The sequence below is a fragment of the Lacerta agilis genome, chromosome 17 (genome assembly GCF_009819535.1).
Source record: "Lacerta agilis isolate rLacAgi1 chromosome 17, rLacAgi1.pri, whole genome shotgun sequence".
Lineage (NCBI taxonomy): Eukaryota > Metazoa > Chordata > Lepidosauria > Squamata > Lacertidae > Lacerta > Lacerta agilis.
In genome coordinates, this window is record NC_046328.1 from 15,300,398 (window position 1) to 15,314,806 (window position 14,409).

Here is a 14,409-nt window from a genome sequence, read left to right on the forward strand (position 1 = left end):
GTGCAAGTAGTTAAATAGGTAAACAGTGTTTCTGTGCACTGCTCTGGTTCGCCAGAAGCGGCTTAGTCATGCTGTCCACATGACCCAGAAGCTGTCTGCGGACAAACACTGGCTCCCTCAGCCTATAGAGCGAGATGAGCGCCGCAACCCCATAGTCGCCATTGACTGGACTTAATCTGTCCAGGGGTCCTTTACCTTTTACCTTTTACTTCAAAAATACAAGGAAGACACTTAATTTTCCAGTGAGGAAGAAGAATGCCAAGCAAACTTGAGCAAATACTACTGGCTCACTTGGGCTTCCTATGGACAGAGGACTCCAAAAAGTTTGAGAAATTATGAAGCCAACCCCTGACAAATCTGTTTCCAAAATGTTTATGTAAACATCAGATACTGTAATTCTGGAATGAAGCTAGGATTACTTTTACTCATAAAAAGGTAGTTTAAACCAGGAATGTGTAACCTTTTCCATGAAGGCCATTTCTCAGGGGTGGCATACTAGTGGTGGGCAGGACAGGTGCAAAAAATGGGTGGGGCCCCTCCTTTTCTGCCAGTTTAACAAGGGACACATGACCTGAGGAAATGAAATATTACTTTTATAGAGGGATAACTTAACCAGAGTTGTATCACTGGCCTACCTAGCTCCATAGTGTCTACACTGACTGACAACAGCCCTCTGGGATTTTTATGCAGTCCTATTCCAGCATACCTGGATATGCCAGGGACTGAACCAGGGACCCTCCGCATGTCAAGCAGATGTTCAGCCGCTGACGCCAGTTCTAGAGTAGACCACACATTTAAAGCACGTGACTTCCTCTAGAGAATCCTGGGAACTGTAGCTCTGTGAGTGGGAAGCTAGTTTCCAGGATTCTCTGGGTGAAATCATGTGCTTTAAATGTGTGTTGAATGTATGATGTGGGAAATGGGAGGCGCCCTCCGGAGGGATCTTTGTACTCCGGCGCCGGATATGCTTAAGATGCCCCTGCACCTAACCTTACTACGCCTCTGGTTATTGCCCCCTGCATCACGGGAGTCCTTGCCACCCCGCCAGCCAAAAGGTCGACAACTCTGGGAAAACGGGGGGGGGGCGACCATGGCTTGCCCCCCCCTAGTTTTGATCCTGGGTACGCCCCTGATAAGGTTATTTATGTATGCAACAACCGCGACCCGTGTTTTGTTAGCCGAATAATGGAAAACGAGCGAGGTCTGGACCAAAGAAGTATGGCAACTTAAACTGACAGAATATGTGCAATTTGTAGACTTAACAAATAGAATAAGAGAACAAGAACATATGTTTAAAGAAGATTGGAAAGCGTTTATTGACTATATGGAAAATAATTGTACATAGCTGAAAACGCTGGCAGCATTAAGATAAATTCAACAGTGTACTGTAAATCAGTTTTGAAGGATGCAATAATGGAAAGCTGGCATTGTTTTTCTAAAATATGCAGGGCTTTAAGATACATAAAATGAACCATGGAAAGAGAAGAAGGGAAGTCACTGGTACTTCAAGGATGTAAAATGAGTATTTGAAATTGTAAAATGGAAAATTTAATAAAAAAAAACATTTTAAAAAAGAAAACCAAATTATCCCAAAAGCTTGCTGGAGGTGCTATTGAGGTCGCTGAATATATTGATTTTATGATCCTGGGAACTGTAGTTTGATAAAGCTGCTGAGAATTGCAGCTCTGTGAGACTACAGTTCCCAAGATTCTTGGGGAGAGGAAGTCATATGCTTTAGGTGTGGAGCTGCTGTGTAAACCTAGATTTCTGGATATTTACTTCTGGTGTGACCCCTGACCAAAGAACACAGAGAAGAGCTCCTCCCAGCTTATAGCAGTAATAGATCCTGGGTTTTGAGAGCCTGGGAATATTAAAGCAGATCCTCAATACAGACCTGGAGCATGGCTTGTACAAGAGGAAAAACTGGCTTGTGGAAAACGAAATATACATTGGGCTCTGGAAACCATTTCAGCAGTGGAGGCTTCTCTGTTAGACTGAATGTAGTAAGTGACGCTTAACTTTCTAGCCATGCTTAACTAGGTATATAAACCCCATTGGATTAAGCAGGAGGACCACTTATTTCTGAGTATAAATGATTATAGTTAGGCTGTTAAAATCACCTGTAAGATGGGCATAGGAGGACCAGGATGCCCATCTATGTACATCTTTTATTTTTCTCCTCTCTTGGGGCTGGCAGTTCCCAATTTGCTTAATTTTAAAAGGGGGTTTGACAAATTCCTATAAGGGAAGGGCCACAGTTCAGTGGTAGAGCATCTGCCCTGCCTGCAAAAGACTCCACATTTGATCCCCAATTGCATCTTCAAGTAGGACTGGGAGAGACTCTCATCTGAAACTCTGAAGAGCCACTGCCAGACAGTACTGAGCTAGATGATCCATTGGTCTGACTCAGGAAAAAGCAGTTTCTTGCATGCAGGCCCTGGCAGAGGCCCAGGCCAGGTAGATAATACCCCCCCCCTTTTTTTTTACCCTGGGGATCTCTGAAGTCTTATAAATAAGTAAGTATATAAATAATTTTCACATTTTCATATAGTGCTTTTTAAAAAATACATAGGGAAAAGGATTATTTTAAGTATTTACATACAGTATTTACAATACTTACAAATACTTACATACAGTATTTTAAGTATTTACATACAGTATTTACAATACTGTAATGGTGAGCGATTGTGAATATGTTGACCGAGGCCCCCTTTGGAATCGGAGGCCCAGGCCCATATGACCTCCCCTCTGTTTGGGACTGCTTGCATGTCCACATACAAATAGATGCACCCCAGTTTGGCCAGGCTTTCTTTTAAATGATCAGACCTTCCACCCTGTTGTCCAGCGGTCAAACCTCCCCATCATAGTGTTCCTACATTGCTGGGCCTGGTACTGTATTCTTCACATTAAAAAATGGTGTGGGTCTGATCCTCTGGTCTGATCCAGCAGGGATCTTATGCTCAAAAGTGGGTAGAGCCACAGAGGTGGCTTTTACAATAATCTTATATTCCATCCACACAAAAGTCAGGGTTTTCTTCCACCTCATTTGTCCACCAGGCAAGCAAGAGAGATAACATCACTCAAGGAAGGTATAGAGCAGGGTCAGTGAGGGGTTTGGCTGGGGAGAGTGCAGCAGGCAAGACAGAGAGGCATGGAGGGTCACATTCCATGCTCAATGGCTTCCCTCCACTGGCCTAACATAACAAACAAGGCATTGTTAACATTTTAGGTGAACAGCTCTGGAGAAACCGCCATCAAGTCCTGAAAGGTGGATAAATCATTGGTAGTACTTGATAGTTCCATGGGGCGGCAGGCTGAGCTTTCTACCGGTGGCTGACCCTGGAGATGGGATGTCCAGGCGACTGTTTCACATCTCAAAATATGCATTTTCTAGGTGGGAATGTAGATCCGCTCTAATCATGTAATTTACAGGGTCATTGTGCGGATAAAATGGGATAGACCCCATGAATACCACCCTGATCTCCTTGGAGACATGCCAGTGTCATAAAAGGAATAAATAAAACCCCTTCCCTGGAAATCCACCACAAATTAGGCCCTGGGACCCCAAAGGACTTCAGATGCATTTTATTAATTAAGATGTTTTGCAAACACACTATACCTTTTAAAGCACATTCTTTCCAGCCAAGAATTCTGGGAACTGTAGTTCCTTAAAGCTTGCTGGGAATTGAGAAGCAGTGGAGGCTGGTCTCGTGGGGCACTGCCCCACCAACCTCAGCCTTTTCCTTGTCTGCCTTCTTACTGATGAAGCAGGTGCCACTAGCGACCAGCTTCCTGTGTTGCCCTTGCAGAACTCAGCAGGGATGGGGAGAAAACCAGAACTGGTGCTACCTACTGTTGGGCTCCCAGTGGGCACCAGCTCCCAGTGGTGAGAGTTAAACTACAGCATGCAGAATCTTTGAGGGAAAGAATGTGGCGCTGAATGCATTTCATAGCCTGTGGAAACAGAGAATGGTGGAGTTAGAAGGGACCCCTAGGGTCATCTAGTCCAACCCGCTGCAATGCAGGAATCACAGCTAGATTCCCTGATAGATGGTCATCCTGCCTCTGTTTAAAAACCTCCAATGAAGGAGATTCCACCACCTTCCAAGGCAGTCCATTGTACTGTCCAACAGCTCTTAGAAAGTTCTTCCTAGTGATTAATTGGAATCTCCTTGTCACTTGAATCCATTGGTTTGTGTCCTGTCCTCTGGAGCAGCAGCGAAAACAAGCTTGCTCCATCTTCCATGTGACAGTCCTTCAACTATTTGAAGGTGGTCCTTCCAGAAGAGGATATGTGTGTGTGTGTGTGTAGTCTGTGTACATACTATACCTTTAAATTATTATTATTCGTTCCTTTTCTATACCACTTCATATTTTTAAGGGGGAGGAGAATCTCAAAGCAGTTTACGTTAACACATCAAATAAAAGAACCCAGAATAAAACATTATTGAAGAAAGTCAAATATAAAATATACATTCAAAGCAATGGGAAACTAAAACATTATCTTAAAGTTTTCAGGATATAACATTACAATGGAGGTCAGCTACAGAATGCACATTTTAACGCAGCAAAGTTAACCCACATATGGGAAACATTAGTAAACAAAGTTAAATATAAAATGCACATTTAAAGCAGCATAATTATCAAGCGAATAACATATTATCATAAGCATAGAACATACAGGTACAGTGGTACCTCTGGTTACGAACTTTATTCGTTCCAGAGGTCAGTTCTTAACCTGAAACTGTTCTTAACCTGAGGTACCACTTTAGCTAATTGGGCCTTCTGCTGCTGCCGCACCACCGCCGTGCGATTTCTGTTCTCATCCTGAGGTAAAGTTCTTAACCCGAGGTAGTACTTCTGGGTTAGCGGAGTCTGTAACCCAAAGTGTTTGTAACCCAAGGTGTTTGTAACTCGAGTTACCACTGTACATGCTTCTGTTGGGAGGGCTGTGTCTGTAGAAGCTCAGGCTCAATGACCTGATTCTGCACTAAGAGACAAGATGGTCACTGGCCTCTTCAGCAGCCTCAGCTTTCGTAGCTGGAGTCAGCCAGGGCCCCGCCTTCCCAGCACAGTTGGGAAAAGGCCTGCAAGGCAGGGAGCAGGTCCTCCAGAACTCACAGCCAAGAGGGTATAGACCCAATTCCACCCACTGCATGCCCTGGTAGGCATCAGGTTGGCTACTGTGAGAACAGGATGATGGACTAGATGGGTCTCTGGCCTGATCCGGCTTAGGGGCTCTTTTTGTGATCTTACGTTCCTCTGTTTCTGAACTTGCTTGCGAATCTGAACACAGCTCCCCCTTGGAATAAGGCCTTTTATTGTTTTTGCGAAACTGTTTCATTGCACGAAAAGTCCTATCTTGTATAAGAAGATGCCTACAAAACATGTATTGTTTCATTGCACGAAAAGTCCTATCTTGTATAAGAAGATGCCTACAAAACATGTATTGTGCAGATGAATGCATTGAGAAGTGCATGTTTTTCATGTTTTAAAGGGTGTGTTTTAATTGAGTAGAATGTGGATTTTGTCTGTGCGCAATTCTTTTTTTTCTTTTTTTTAAAGTATCCACCCAGAAGGTGAGACGGAAGGGACCTATGTCTTGCTGCCCATAAGAAATGGGACAAATTTTAGGCCGTTCCGTCCACCCTTGGATGCTGCTAACTCTTGCATCACTTTCAACACTGAAAACCACCCTCCTTGCCTCCTGTCCACAGACGTTCACTGGCCAGTCCTGGCTGAGCAGCAGCAGAGACAATGATGGGACAAAAGAGAAGATTTGCCCCCATTCTTTTCTCGCCTGTCTCTAGCCTCCTAAATCCCTTCAGATCTTGCCCTGCCCCTCCCCTCCTTTTTACAGTGACCCCCATCCATCTACACTGCAAGGCAGAGGGCAGGGGGTGGGGTGGAATGCCATTGTCCTGTCTTCTAGGAATGATCTGGAAGCACTATGCAAATCTTCAGTTGAAGACCCTGGGAACTGGGCCTCTGGGGGATGGGTTTAGCTATGAGGTCTGGGGGAGGGCGAGATGTTTGGCGATCTCTTAGCAGCCCAATGCAGTATATGTTCAGTAGGCAGGGAATTCCTTCTCCTTCCTCTTGTTTCCTTGGAAGGAAGGACAGCATTATACCATATGTTGTGTGTGCATCCTCCGACATGTATAGCTGCCGTGTCTTCTGAGCATCTGGGATGTTCATTCAGTTGGTCTGATGAGAGTAACTACCCAGATGCCTTTTCTCTCCCTTTATAGATCACATTATCCTGAATTTTGTGGTGTAAAAGCAGCAGCCTGCGCACACCTTCCCCTTCCAGGGAGCCCTTTCTGAACTGCTTGCTGGCCATGTTGCCCCTCTGGGTTGCAAAGAATCTTGGGAGCTCATATATGTCCACGCAGAGCAGGGTCTGTTACAGTCTTTCCCAATGTGGCACCCTCCAGATGTTGTTGGACTACAACTCCCATCAGCCCCAGAATCGCCCAGACGTCCAACAACATCTGGTCTTTTAGGCCGCATTGCTGCTCCTGATGTCCCATGGGGATTAAGAACCCAGTGTTATCCACAGGCTGCACCTTGCAGGTTAAGTGATTTGCAAGCTGTTTTAACAGGTAAGCTGGCCTGCAGTTACTGAGGTCATTCCAATGCTTTCTAGAGTACCTGCAGTTTGATAGTCATGGGTAGTCAAGCACATAACTCAAGATGAAGCGGTGACGTAGCATGGGTTGTCAGGGCCCATGGCAAGGCAAGTGCAAAATGCACCTGGCTGATTTTGAACAATGCGCAGAAGGCAGTGATTATCACCAACCTCAATGACTTTGTTATAAGAATTTTAAGGTCTCAATATAGAATAAATATTCATAAATGCACAGATATCTAAATATATGAACCATGAAGCCATTTTGACTCTCCCAATGACCTCAAATATTCCTCTGCAGTAAGGTTGGGAAATGGGGAATGTCTTCCCATTGCCTTTTTGCTTGCAAATCCTGTCTTAAGGGCGTATTTGAGTATGAATAGGGTGAGCCTGTGACCTGGATTCAGGAACTAAAGTATTAACCATCACAAAAGAATGGCTAGACTGCCCTGGTAATGCAGTCAGTGACCATTATCAGGTATCCTGGCAGACACCTCCTCTGCTGTAGACGGCCTCCTTCTGTGATGTACGTATGATGTTTTAGGGGGATGGCCTGGGGCAACAGGGTGGGGTGGGCAATTTCAAAAGTCTGTATAAGGGCTTGCGCACCATTGTTCAAGGTTCTCCTCCCTCCTGCGTGTGGTGAGTGGGGACCCTGCTGCAACAGTTCCTTGAATAAAGATCAGGTTTACTAGTTGCTTTGCTTCTCAATATTCTCTCATGCTCGGGTCCTGTTTGCCCGTTTCCCACAGGCATCTGGGTAACCACTTTGAGAACAGGGCCGCTGAAGTAGATGGGTACCCTTTGGCCTGATTGACTAGGCTCTTCTGCTGTTCTTACGTTTACGTTCTTATGACAATGACCACTTATCTGCATTCATCCAAATTTGCTTGCAGTGTGTTTACATGTCGTTCTATTGGTCATTCATTCATCCCGCACTTGTCAATGCATTTCCCCACTCCTTTCCAAACTGCAATTAAAAAACAAAAATCCAGTTTTGTTGCGCTAGGGTGAGACAAAGCGCTTAAATGCTCAACCCCGAAGTTCTGGTATGCACTTGATTCCCTCCTGTGAAATACGGACAGTCCCTCGGATGCTATTGCCAGCTCTCATACAAAGGCGCTGTTGACATGCGGCCATCCAAATCGCGTTCCACGGTTTTCTTCTCTCTCCTCTGATTACCCCTCTGACAGATAAGGAGAACAAGCTGTTCTTTTCCTCTTCGCCTTTTGCGGAAAGGTAACATCACGCGGCCTTGCCTGCTCAACAGAGAACAATTCCTTCCCTTCTCTCTCCCGTTTCTCGTCGTACATTTCTCTCTGCTTCAGGAACACCGGCCCAAAGTGAGCAATGCGCACATGAACTCCTGAGGGCAGAGGTGTGCGGGAGAGAAACTCTGGCACTATTTCCCAGCGAGATCTAACAAGTGGTTCAAGTGCCCCAGACTCGAATGCTGGTTTAAATTTTAGGGCCCACCTTATCGTCTTCCAAAGCAACTACTCTATTCCGAACTTAAAAATGGAAAGCGTAATGCTGGTGGGTGAACAAAAGAGGTTTAAAGACTCTCAAGGCAAATCTAAAAAAAAATGTAGTGTAAACACCGACAACTGGGAAACACTGGCCCGTGAGTGCTCCAATTGGAGAACAGCCTTTACTAAAGGTGTCATGGACTTTGAAGATACTCGGACTCAGGACGAAAGGGAGAAATGTGCTAAGAGGAAGGCACGCTTGGCAAATCCACATTGTGATCAACTCCTGCCCGGAAACCATTTTCCCCACTGTGGTAGGACGTGTGGATCCAGAATTGGCATCCACAGTCCCTTGTTGTTCAGTCGTTCAGTCGTGTCCGACTCTTCGTGACCCCATGGACCAGAGCACGCCAGGCACGCCTATCCTTCACTGCCTCCCGCAGTTTGGCCAAACTCATGTTAGTAGCTTCGAGAACACTGTCCAACCATCTCATCCTCTGTCGTCCCCTTCTCCTTGTGCCCTCCATCTTTCCCAACATCAGGGTCTTTTCTAGGGACTCTTCTCTTCTCATGAGGTGGTCAAAGTACTGGAGCCTCAACTTCAGGATCTGTCCTTCTAGACTGTTAAAACTGTGTTTATGGAAGACAATCTTACTCAGCTATGAGTGATTGCCAGAGAAGACGACTGTAGAGGGGCACCTGCTGTCGGCTGTGCTAAGATAAGCAACGTTGGGCTCACACTTATCTGCAGCAGCAGTGGCCGTTCGAGCCCCTAAAGCGCCAGCGAGAATGAAGAGGGTGCCGGTGGGTGCGATTGTCTGGAAATGAAGAGGAACTGGGAAGACTGAAGAAGACCTTGAACGGACTGCTTGTATTTGAAGCTGATACTAGTAACTACCACCAGCTTCAGCTAGCATAGCATGATGGGAGTTGTAGTACAAAACACCTGGAGGGCTCCAGGTTGGAGAAGGCTGCCTTACTGTATGCTTTTTAATTGTTTGTAAATCGCCACAGATAAAGAGGTGTGTGTATCACATGATTTTAAACATCTCCCCCCCCCCCACAGCAAGTTCTACTAACATACCAGTAACTTTATGTTCTCCTCAAACTGTTTCCATCCCAGTTAGTCATTATAAAAACTCGGTCCCTGAAAACTAGCGCCTGTGTTTGTTTGTTTTCTCCCTCCCAGTAGCCCTTTCCTTTTATGCTGTGCCTTTTAGATTACAAGCAGGAACTGACTTTTAAATCTGTTCCTTGGAAGTCTTTTTAAGGTAAAAAGCAAAGTACACCAAGTTTTTAACTCTTTAATGATTTTCTTATGCTTTTAATAAATTATAAAATAAGAACAAAACACATACACACAAACATACACACAGACACACACACACAAATATTTTTCAGTTTTAAAAATTATATCATGAAATGTAACATATTATACATATATATATATATGTATGTATGTATGTATGTATGTATATATATATATATATATAGAGAGAGAGAGAGAGAGTGTGTAAAGGTAAAGGGACCCCCGGGGTTGCATGCTCATCTCGCTTTACTGGCCAAGGGAGCCTGCGTACAGCTTCCGGGTCATGTGGCCAGCATGACTAAGCCGCTTCTGGCGAACCAGAGCAGCGCACGGAAACACTGTTTACCTTCCCGCTGGAGCAGTACCTATTTATCTACTTGCACTTTTACGTGCTTTCAAACTGCTAGGTGGGCAGGAGCAGGGACTGAGCAACAGGAGCTCACCCCGTCGCGGGGATTCAAACCGCCAACCTTCTGATCAGCAAGCCCTAGGCTCTGTGGTTTTACCCATAGCGCCACCCGCGTCCCTATTATATATATATATATATATATATATATATATATATATATATATATATATGATTTAAGTTGCAATTGCATATCTGGTAAATTTCTGCACTTGCAGGAGTGTATTGTAATAGGAGTATACCCATGTCACCTACATCTTCGCCCCACCACCACCCCTACGCACAGAGAGGGGACCTGAAATCCACTGCAACGCCATTTTAGATCCACTTCTTTCCAGAAGCAGAAGGACAAGTTGGCCAGAGAGGGGAGGGGGAGGCGGGCGATAACAATTCGGATGTTCAGATGCAAATCTGACCGCTCATTATCATCCAATCACCCACATCTCCGCACCCACCCATCACCTGCAGCCAGATTAGCTTCCCCACCCAGCCCCTCCACCGTTTGCATATCTAAATGCATCAGCCAAAACCCAGTGAGTGAAAACAATAGACAAACATTGCCTCAGGTCCTGACCGAAATAAACATCCTTATCGCTGGGGCTGCCCTTCCTCAGCGCACCCCACCCGAACCTGCAAAAACACCGTAAAGGCGTGCCTTTTCCCCTAATTGCTAAGCAGATGTCTCCCCTCTGTAATCGCTGATTTTAATGTGCCCTTTCACCTCCAAAATGTCATGTATCGTTACGTTGTGTGTGGGTCTCTGACATTGTATCCAAAATGTAACTCTTGATTCTCCAGCTATGTACCTTAAATGTATCCCTGCACTCCATGTATTTTTCTCTGTAACAACTATAAGGTTATAAGGTTATCTGCACTCTGACTGTATCAAAATTACGTTGCAAAGGGCTTCCTCTAGCTGCCGCCCTTCATAAAGACCAACTGCCACTCATCCGGGAGCTGTCAGATTCCCGTCCTCAACATTCTATGAACTGTCAAATTGCTTCCCCTATACCACAGCGCCATCTACTGGGTCTACCACCAAAGCAGCAGGATAAAAGACAATGGAAACATCTGCCATTCAAAGAGAATCACCTTTATTCATATACAAAACAACACGGACGTTCACCCTCCAGGAAGTTCCGATCACCAACTCCACCCTGCAGGACAGAAGACAACAGGAGTATTAGCAAGTCCAAAGAACCGGCAGGAAGACCACTTCGTCACTATTGTATAAGCCATCTCCTTGTACTTACCTTATGTAAATCCCTCCTTCCTGCTCTTTTCCTTCCATTCACCTGTATGGGAACAAAAATGTATAAAACCCTCCCTGTGACTATACTCATGGTTCTCTCTCTTCGTGATTCTACACGACGTAGGGGAACCTCTGTTGCAACAGATCCGAATAAACGGGAGGGCTGTGCCTTGCTTTCCCTTCTACCAGCTCCGGTGTCGCCTCTGTTTTTCCAGCGTAAGTGGGGAGCTCAGAAAAGGTGTGGGCTTCTCAGGGCTAAACTTCCGGAACTCCTCCTTGGGAAAACCGGGCCCCTTTTTGCCTTTTTTGTCCAAAATTGGCTTACAACAGTATGGTAACTTTTTTCTCAAACACACACACACACACACACACACGTGTCAATGGCTCTTTCATGCACAGAACAACCAATTCTCTTTCATGCACCTGGGTGCAGCCATGGAAAAGCTCTTGTTTCCAGAGCAGAGTTTATTTATAGTCCTCCTGGCCTCCTTGTGAATGTGAAAAGGAGGAAGGGCCTCTTCCTCCCTCATCCCAACAGCCCCTCTTCCCTGAGGGCTCCTTTCATGTGGAAATTGGAGAGTCTAGCTAGCCCCACTAGGGTCAGAGGAGAAGGGCTCGACTCAATTACTCCCAGAGAAAGAACCAGCCAGGAGGCTTTCTCAGGCTAAGCGGGACTCTGGCTTTTTGTGGACAGGCAAGGCAGGCACTTCTCCTGTCCGCCTTTTGTGTCAGGAATCGGGATCCCTGCGGGGTATTCTTCTGAACTCTCTTCTACCAGAGACACGGCAGACGGAGATGGGCCAGCAAAATATCCTCTAAACATCTGAGAGCTGAAACACACTCCCCCACCCACCCTGATGAAAAGTGGAGGCAGTTTCCCACCCAAAAAGGCAAAAATATAAGGTGTCCCCATCTACAGAGGAACTCATATCATGCAGGGAGGCAGCAGGAATACTCCTTTGAGGGAGCGATGGAAGACACCTCCCAGAACAACCACAGAGGCTAGTTAACCTCTGCTCAGGAAGGAGGGAGGCCAGGCTTGAGCAGTGACTCATGCAGAGAGGCAATGAGCACCTTACTCTCTGGGTAAGTAGATTAGGCTCACAGGAGCATTTTATTGTGTGTTTCAGGCTTGTGTGGCCTACTTGGTTTTTTAACTAGAGCCCCAAAGTCCACCAACCAGAGGCTGGCGCAAAGGACACAGGAATTCTGAGCTCGGGAATTGGTTTGGAATGCCAAAAACTGAATAGAGCTTGCTTCACACTCAATCCAAGCTCTCTTCATTTCAGCAATACTGGATAATTAAGGCACGAGGAGTTGGCCACTGTAAGAAAAGGATGCTGGACTAGATGGGCCATTGACCTGATCCAGCAGGCCTTTCTTGTCTTGTTGCTGTTGCTGCTACTAAACCACTGTGGCAGATTCAGAAATGCCCTCCGACCTACAGCAAATCACTCAGAGATGTACCCGTACATCCAGTTCTGCTTTCTCTTCACCCCGGCTTAATTTTTTCCTCTTCACGTGGAGTGGCAGCTGCTCTGTCGTGGCACGTGGCTTGGGACTTGGTGTCTCTAAGGGACCCCCTCCGGAACGTCAAATTAAAACCCACCAAACCAATCCTCTTTTTTAAATTGCGCTTTCACGATGACTTGCACTCGCGATGGTGTCAGGGTGGTTATACGTGGTCCTGCTTTCAATGCAGTTTGCAAACTTTTTGGGGCGGACAAACCGCTTCGTTGGCAGCAGATGCGTCTCCTGCCGTTCCCTGCTGAAATACTGTCACATTTTGTACCACAAATGTCCTGGGTTGTTGCTTTTTTTGGCCCGTTTTCGGTGCTGCAGTGCAAGAGTTGACCCTGCAGGTGGCAATGATGCAATAATGTTGGGGAAACATTGCAGAGCAACTAATAAAGCTGTGTGGACAGTCCGGTTTGAATCCACCACCAATGCTCTGTTGTTTTGTCATTGATAAGTTGCAGTTGAGAGCCACTTTGGTTGTAGTTGAGCTAAGATATTTTTTTTTAATACAGTAATATTATAACTACAAAAATGCAAATCGAATAAGCAGAATACGGCGTCCTCTCTTAAAAGTAATTCTTCCCTCTTATCACCCGCAAAAAAAACAATAGCTGCTCCCAGCTCTCACCTGGGAACTTTCCTTTCCCGTCCCAGCTTCTTGCCCTGGGAGACCGACATTTCCCAGGGTCCTCCATTGATTATCACCCCCATGATGAGTATACATATTCTAGACCTTAACATAAAGGCCCCAGGCATCGGACTCCAAAGAAAGAAGAAAAAGAAGAACAAAGGGGAGAAACGGAAGAAAAAAGGGAAAATAGAAAGAAAGAAAAAAAGGAGAGAGAGAGGAAAAAAGACAAAAGAAAAAGAAATATTAGGAAAAGATACAAAAAAGAAAACTTCTGATTTTCCATCTGCAGATTACTTTAAAAAAAGAAGAAATGGTTAATTCAAAACATTCAGTCCGTGCTAACATCCATCTTCTCTACCTTCAGTTAAACAGTATTTCTTTTAATTCAAGGTCTCTGAGATTCATTCCACACACACACACACACACCCCGCAACAAAGAGCCACTGTGGTAGAGTGGTTAGAGCATTGGACTAGGACCTGGGAGACAAGGGTTCAAATCTCCACTCAACCATGAAGCTCACTGGGTGTGACCTCGGGGGCCAGTCACTCACAGCCTAACCTACCGCTCTCAGGGTTGTTGTAAGGATAAAATGAGAAGTCTTTAACCCAGTGTTTTTCAACCACTGTTCCGCGGCACACTAGTGTGCCGCGAGATGTTGCCTGGTGTGCCGTGGGAAAAATTGAAAAATTCAAGAGAATTACTTTATATATAGTCAATATAGGCACAGAGTTAATTTTTTTAACATTTTCTAATGGTGGTGTGCCTCGTGATTTTTTTCATGAAACAAGTGTGCCTTTGCCCAAAAAAGGTTGAAAAACACTGCTTTAACCCACCGTGGAGGATAGACAGGATAGGAATGTAATAAAAGATATATGTAATAAAAATGTTCCAGAATACATCCACCAGCCGCTCCCCTCCCCACGTCTGGAAGTGCTCAAAGATGATATGTCTTCAAAATATTTGTTTGTTGTTCCATCCCATCTTTCCTCCGAGGACCTCAAGAAATGGTTCTCCTCTGAATTTCATCCTCACCAGAGCCCTGTGAGGTAGGTTAGGCTGAGAGGCCCAAGGTCCCCCAGTGAGCTTCATGGTTGAGTGGTGATTTGAATCCTGGTCTCTCAGGTTCTAGTCTGACCCTCTAACCACTCTGCCACACTGTTCCACGCCTCACAATGCCTCCCTTTTCAGTCCT